This window comes from Dendropsophus ebraccatus, chromosome 1 (assembly GCF_027789765.1).
Source record: "Dendropsophus ebraccatus isolate aDenEbr1 chromosome 1, aDenEbr1.pat, whole genome shotgun sequence".
NCBI lineage: Eukaryota > Metazoa > Chordata > Amphibia > Anura > Hylidae > Dendropsophus > Dendropsophus ebraccatus.
The window spans coordinates 233,758,309-233,765,947 of record NC_091454.1 but is presented as its reverse complement, the minus strand read 5'-3'; positions in this window follow the sequence as shown (position 1 = coordinate 233,765,947).

Below are 7,639 nucleotides of genomic sequence, written 5' to 3'. Positions count from 1 at the left end.
GTCGCGCCGCGATCGCGGCGTCTAAGGAGTTAATGACACGCGGCAGCGCGATCGCTGCAGCGTGTCATTGCCGGTGAGGTCCCGGCTGCTGATTGCAGCCGGCCCCTACCTGCTATGAAGCGCGCTCCGCTCCGGAGCGCGCTTCATAGCGGGAGAAACACCCAGGGCGTACAGTTACGCCCTAGGTCGTCTGGGGACAGAATTCCATGGCGTAACTATACGCCCTGGGTCGTCTAGGGGTTAAATATCGACACTTGGCATTCCATACTTGTGTTTTTTTCAGTCCTCCTTTCCCTTCAGGTGCTATGCACCACCAGGTAGCCCACCTCCAGTTTGTTCAGGTATGTGTCCTTTATTGTTTTCTTGTTGTTTTTAGGTAGAGCCGATACGGAGTCCTGGCAGTGAAGCTATGTTTTATAGGGAACTTTGAGTACTGATTTTTATTCATCATATGAGCTTCTGTCTTACAGGTGCGGAGTCCCAGTGCTTTTTATCAGCTCAGTGCGCTAATCTCCACATTAGCCAGTGCGGGGTCCTGGCAGAAGTGTTAAAAATTATGATTTTACCGGTGCGGGGTCCCGGTCTATATTGTTGCCTGTCCGGTGCGGGGTCCCGGCGGCAGTCAAATTATGCGCAGTTGCAGACGCTTGAGTTGGTGCGGGGTCCCAGCTATGATGTGTGTGCCGCTTTACATTCCGGTGCGATGTCCCGGTGTTGTCTATATGATAAGTACTCCTTATCCCTGTCTGATATTGCTGGTCGCGGTATAGCGCGCTGGTACCGGCGTTCTTACTCCTTACCCTTGTGCTTCCGGTCCGGCGCGTTGTTCCTCCTCCAGCAGTACTCTTCCGGTGGCTTCACCTCTCTCCATGCCAAGGGGCGAGCTTCCGGTGGTGACGCGCGTCCGTTCTCTAACGTCTGACGCACTTCCGGTTTGGGCTGCGTCCTCAAGCGTGTGACGCTTTTCCAGAAGTGACGTAACTTCCGGCCCAGAACCGCGTCCGAAGCCATGGATGCGCCAAAAACCCGGTAAGCACTACATATAAATATGTTTCTGTGCTAAACCACAAGTGTGTATGTTGCTGGTGGTCTTCTGGATATTGCGCAGCTGAAATTATCTGCAGTAAGGTAGGATCGAGAGAATGTTTTCTGTGCAGTAGCAGTGCTTGCTCACTATGGTGTCTGATTATGGCATCTGTATTACCTACACATTCAGAATGTGTTCTATTCGCCAGCAGCCTCTACCAGATGATCATTCCGGATATGTGTGTGATCCTTGTGTGGCTCGTTATAAACAACCTTCTCCTCCTGCTGCACCAACTCAGAAGATGTGTATCCTGTGCCTGCAACCTCTACCTCCACTACCTCCATGTGTGTGACTCCTGCACCCCCCAGAGGAATCTGCTGGTTCTGCAGCTGGGATTGTATCGGAGGCAAGGACGTTTTTTGACTGGTTTAAATCACATATGGAATCTGCTGTCACTGGTACATCCAGGGGCGGAACTACCGCCGTAGCAGCCTAGCATTGGGGGGCCCGTGGCCTGGGCCCCCGGAGCTTACTGCCTACAACACCCGGTGGCCGAGCGGGCCTCCCGGGTGTTCAGTGTTCTGATTGACAGCGCGAGAAGCCATAGGCTTCCCGCCCTGTCAATCACTCTTGTGACCGCAAGCAGCATTTGCTTGCAATCACAAGAGTGTTGCCCCCGACAGATCAGCAGCTTCCAGGCGAACATCACTGAGGTCAGTGTGCGTCGCGGCGGCTGGGACTTCCGGTACAGGAAGTGACGCGCACCCTTTACCCGAAGTCCCAGCCGCCGCGGCGCACACTGAGCTCAGTGGTGGCGCTGCCCGGGACTTCGCCTGGAAGCTGCTGATCTGTCGGGTCAGGGCCGATTCTGGGGTTTCTGCCGCCAGGCGGCCGACGGGGATCGTGTGGTTAGGTGAGTTGTGAGGTTTTTTATTTTTATCAGAGGGGAACACTGGAGGCTGTATATATATGGGGGATGCACAGCACTAGGGGCTGTATATATATATATATATATATATATATATATATAGGGGATGCACAGCACTAGGGGCTGTATATATATATATATATATATGGGGAATGCACAATACTGGGGGCTGTATATATATATGGGGGAGGCACAGCACTAGGGGCTGTATATATATATATATATGGGGGATGCACAATACTGGGGGCTGTATATATATATGGGGGAGGCACAGCACTGGGGGTTGTATGGAGAGGCACAGCACTGGGGGCTGTATATATATGGGGGAGGCACAGCACTGGGGGCTATATATGTGGGGGAGGCACAGCACTTGGGGCTGTATATATGGGGGAGGGACAGCACTGGGGGCTGTATATATATGGGGGAGGCACAGCACTGGGGGCTGTATATATAGAGGAGGGACAGCACTGGGGGCTATATATATGGGGTAGGCACAGCACTGCGGGCTATATATATATATATATATATATATATATATATATATATATATATATGGGATGCACAATACTGGGGGCTGTATATATATGGGGGAGGCACAGCACTGGGGGCTATATATATATGGGGGAGGCACAGCACTGGGGGCTATATATATATGGGGGAGGCACAGCACTGGGGGCTATATATATATATGGGGGAGGCACAGCACTGGGGGCTATATATATATGGGGGAGGGACAGCACTGGGGGCTATATATATGGGGGAGGGACAACACTGGGGGCTATATATATATAGGGGATGCACAGCACTAGGGGCTGTATGTATATATATATATATATATATATATATATATATATATATGGGGGATGCACAGCACTAGGGGCTGTATATATATATATATATATATATATATATATATATATATATATATATTATGGGGGATGCACAGCACTAGGGGCTGTATATATATATATATATATATATATTATGGGGGATGCACAGCACTAGGGGCTGTATATATATATATATATATATATATATATATATATATATATATATATAGGGGATGCACAGCACTAGGGGCTGTATCTATATATATATATATGGGGGATGCACAATACTGGGGGCTGTATATATATATATGGGGGAGGCACAGCACTGGGGGTTGTATGGAGAGGCACAGCACTGGGGGCTGTATATATGGGGGAGGGACAGCACTGGGGGCTGTATATATATGGGGGAGGCACAGCACTGGGGGCTGTATATATAGAGGAGGGACAGCACTGGGGGCTATATATATGGGGTAGGCACAGCACTGCGGGCTATATATATATATATATATATATATATATATATATATATATATAGGGGATGCACAATACTGGGGGCTGTATATATATGGGGGAGGGACAGCACTGGGGGCTATATATATGGGGTAGGCACAGCACTGCGGGCTATATATATATATATATATATATATATATATATATATATATAGGGGATGCACAATACTGGGGGCTGTATATATGGGGGAGGGACAGCACTGGGGGCTGTATATATAGAGGAGGGACAGCACTGGGGGCTATATATATGGGGTAGGCACAGCACTGCGGGCTATATATATATATATATATATATATATATATATATATAGGGGATGCACAATACTGGGGGCTGTATATATATGGGGGAGGCACAGCACTGGGGGCTATATATATGGGGGAGGCACAGCACTGGGGGCTATATGTATGGGGGAGGCACAGCACTGGGGGCAATATATATGGGGGAGGGACAACACTGGGGGCTATTGGGGGAGGGACAACACTGGGGGCTATATATATGGGGGAGGCACAACACTGGGGCTATATATATATGGGGGAGGCACAACACTGGGGGCTATTGGGGGAGGGACAACACTGGGGGCTATATATATATGGGGAGGCTCAACACTGGGGGCTGCATATATGGGGGAGGCACAACACTGGGGCTATATATATATATATGGGGAGGCACAACACTTGGGACTATATATATATATGGGGGAGGGACAACACTTGGGGCTATATATATGGGGGAGGGAAAACACTGGGGGCTATATATATGGGGAGGGACAACACTGGGGGCCATTTGTAAGGGGAACAACACAGGGGGCAATCTATAAGGAGGACGTCACAGAGGAGGCATCTATAAGGGTAACTACACTGCGGGATGTATATAATAGGGCAGGCGCAGAGGGGGGTACTTATTTTAGTGGACTAAACAGAGGGGTCATCTATAAGGGAATACACGGAGGGGGCCATATACTACAGGGCAGGGATAGGGAACCTTGGCTCTCAAGCTGTTTAAAAACTACAGCTTTAGCTTTGACTGTCTACACATGATGGGAGTTGTAGTTTTGCCACAGCTGGAGAGCCGAGGTTCCCTACCCCTGATATAGGGGACGCACAGAGGTTGTCATCTACTATAAACACAGAGGGGCTCTCTACTATAGTAGATGCACACAGGGCCATCTATGTGGAAGACTGAACAAGGGACTATCTATAAGGAGCCAGGGCTACCCACTGAAAGAGGGCTTATAGGGGCCAATACAGATGTGCAGTGTGTATAGAGATGAGGATGGTGCCAGAGCGAGGAGCCTAATATGTCTGTCTGGCAGATTCTGTGGATTTGTGGCTCGGAGAAGTTACCATAATGGCCCAGGACAGATGGAGAAGAAGATGAAAAGGGAAGAACTCTGATCAGAGAAGACGTCCCCTGTGAGTCACTAAATATATTTGCACTGTAATGTATATGTAGTACAGACCCCGTGTAGAGCTGGTTGTGTTGACGGCGTAGTGGTCGGTTGAGGGGGGGGCCCAATTAAAAGTTTGCTATGGGGCCCAGCCATTTCTAGTTACGCCCCTGGGTACATCATCTGCTGCAAAGAAGCCTAGGCTAGAACCTGCTTACTCCAGTCCTGCCGCATCCTTCTCCCTGTCTGATGTCTCTGACGCTGAGGGTATGTCTGATGATGATAATGATGAGGATGAAGATGTTTCTGAGGATTATTATCTTTTCAAGAAAGAATCAGCTGATAAATTAATGAGTAAAGTGAAAGGCTGCATGGAGTCTAAAAAGTCTGACAGTCAGGACCAAGACAAGGAAAGTTTGTTTTATTTTCCAAAGAAGAAATCTGCTGTTCTCCCCAGTCATCAGGTTCTAAAGACTGTTATGCAAAAAGAATGGGGAAGACCTGATAAAAGACTGGACTTGGGGTCTAGGTTCAAGGCTGTATACAAACTAGACCCAGCAGAGTCTGAGGCCTGGCAGGGCCCTAGTAAAGTGGACCCCGCTATTGCAAAAATTGCCAAGAAGTCTCTTTTTCCAGGTGAAGATGCAGCGGCTTTAAAAGATGCCATGGATAGGAAGGCCGAGACCTTTCTAAAAAGATCCCATGTGAATCTCACTTCTCTGAATAAAGCCGGTCTCGCCTCTGTGCCGGTGGCTAGAGCCTTGAGAATATGGCTTAGTCACCTCTCAGCGGATATAGAGGATGGGGTACATCGGCAAGATTTGATGGAACAAATGTCTACACTAAAACTGGCAGCAAATTTTTTGTGTGATTTTTCTTTGGACACTGTCAAAATTGCAGCTAAAAATATGGCATTGGCTAACTCCGCAAGAAGAGCCATCTGGCTTAGAACCTGGGCAGGAGATGTCTCGTCAAAGAATAATTTCTGTGCTCTGCCCTTTGAACCAGGGAGACTTTTTGGTTCAGAATTAGACAAGATGTTGGAAGAAAATAAGAAAGATAAAGCTCTGAACCTCCCTGCTACTTCCAGATACAGAGGTACTCGTAATTTTCGTTACCAAAGAGGAAGAGGATCTTTTCGCAGACGCCAACCCCAGGATAGATCAGACAGAAGGTTCCGTGGAAGATATCAGGACAAAAATAAGAAAAAGCAATCCGACACGGGATTTACAAAAACAGAATTCTGACGCCATGCCTACTGCCAGTGTGGGCGCCAGGCTCCTAAATCTTTTGGAAGCCTGGCAAGATGTTACCAGAGACTCCTGGGTGCTAAACATTGTGAGCCAAGGTTATCGTCTGGAATTTCTACGACTACCAAGAGAAAGATTTATGCCAAACCCAGCAGAAAGTCGCATATCATCCCTTCTTCTGGAATTTTTGAAAAAAGGAGCACTAGAACCAGTGCCACCAAGCGAAGAATTTACGGGAGTATACTCTCGGGGGTTTCCTGTCCCCAAACCCGACAACAAGTGGCGTCTTATAATAGATCTGCGCTTTTTAAATCAACATCTGCAAAAGACAAAATTCAGAATGGAAACCATAAGGTCAGTGATTGGCTTAGTTCAGCAAGGAGAGTATATGGCCTCACTCGATCTGAAGGACGCCTATTTACCTGTGCCAATTCACCCAGAATCCAGAAGATACCTCAGAGTAGCTCTACAGACAAAAGCAGGTTTTCTTCATTTCCAGTTCAGAGCCCTTCCCTTTGGCCTGTCTCCAGCCCCAAGAATCTTTACCAAGATAACTATAGTACTGGTGGCGGCCCTCAGACTTCAAGGGATAAAAATTGTACCATACCTCGACGATTGGCTGTTAATTGCTCCATCCCCAATCATCCTACAAGAACACCTTCAGACGGCCATGAATCTTCTTCAGACAGTGGGATTCATCATAAATCTCCAAAAATCAGAGCTCCATCCGACAAACAAGATACGATTTTTAGGTCTGCTCATAGATCTGTCAGTGATGAAGATCTTTCTGCCAGAAGACAAAGTAATTCGTATAAAATCTGCAATTACTCATCTAGTCCACAGTCCGCAGATTCCTATCCGGACAGCAATGAGCATTCTGGGTCTCCTCACAGCCTCGATAGGGGCAGTTCCATGGGCCAAGGCACATCTGAGGTGTCTGCAGAGAGAGATCCTTCGGGCCTGGGACAAGGACATCACCTTCCTCGATTCCAGAATATCAATCTCGATTTCCACTCGCAGGAATCTGATGTGGTGGACCTTGGAAGAGAAGTTATCGGTCGGCAGAAATATTCTGCTGCAGGATCAGGTGGTGGTGACGACAGACGCATCTCAGAAAGGTTGGGGCGCTCATTTTTAACACCTCTGGACGCAGGGGGTGTGGCCAATATCCATTGCAAAGATGTCATCGAATTTCAGAGAGATGAAAGCCATCCAGCTGGCACTCCGGCACTTCGAACCACATCTCAGAGGGAAAGCAGTTCTAATCCAAACCGACAATGCCACAGCAACTTATTACATCAACAAGCAGGGAGGCACTCGCAGCCCATGTTTACAGAATCTGTGTGCCCAGATCATGGAATGGGCCGAACCACTAGTGACCAACCTAGCAGCAGTCCACATAAAGGGGACCCTGAACCTCCAAGCAGATTTGTTGAGTCGCCAGAGCCCTTACCCAGGAGAATGGGAAGTAAACCCCAAATATTTCCATCTACTAACGGACAAGTGGGGGTGTCCAGAATGGGATGTCATGTCCACCAGGGACAACAGGAAAGTCAGCAAGTTCTGCTCTCTAAGGAGACAAGACTGTCCAGATGTGTTGGACGCGTTCACAATGTCCTGGAAAGACAAGTTTATATATGCATATCCTCCAGTTCCCATCCTGCCCAGGATTCTAGCGAAGATACTGGTGGAGAAACCAGAAGCCA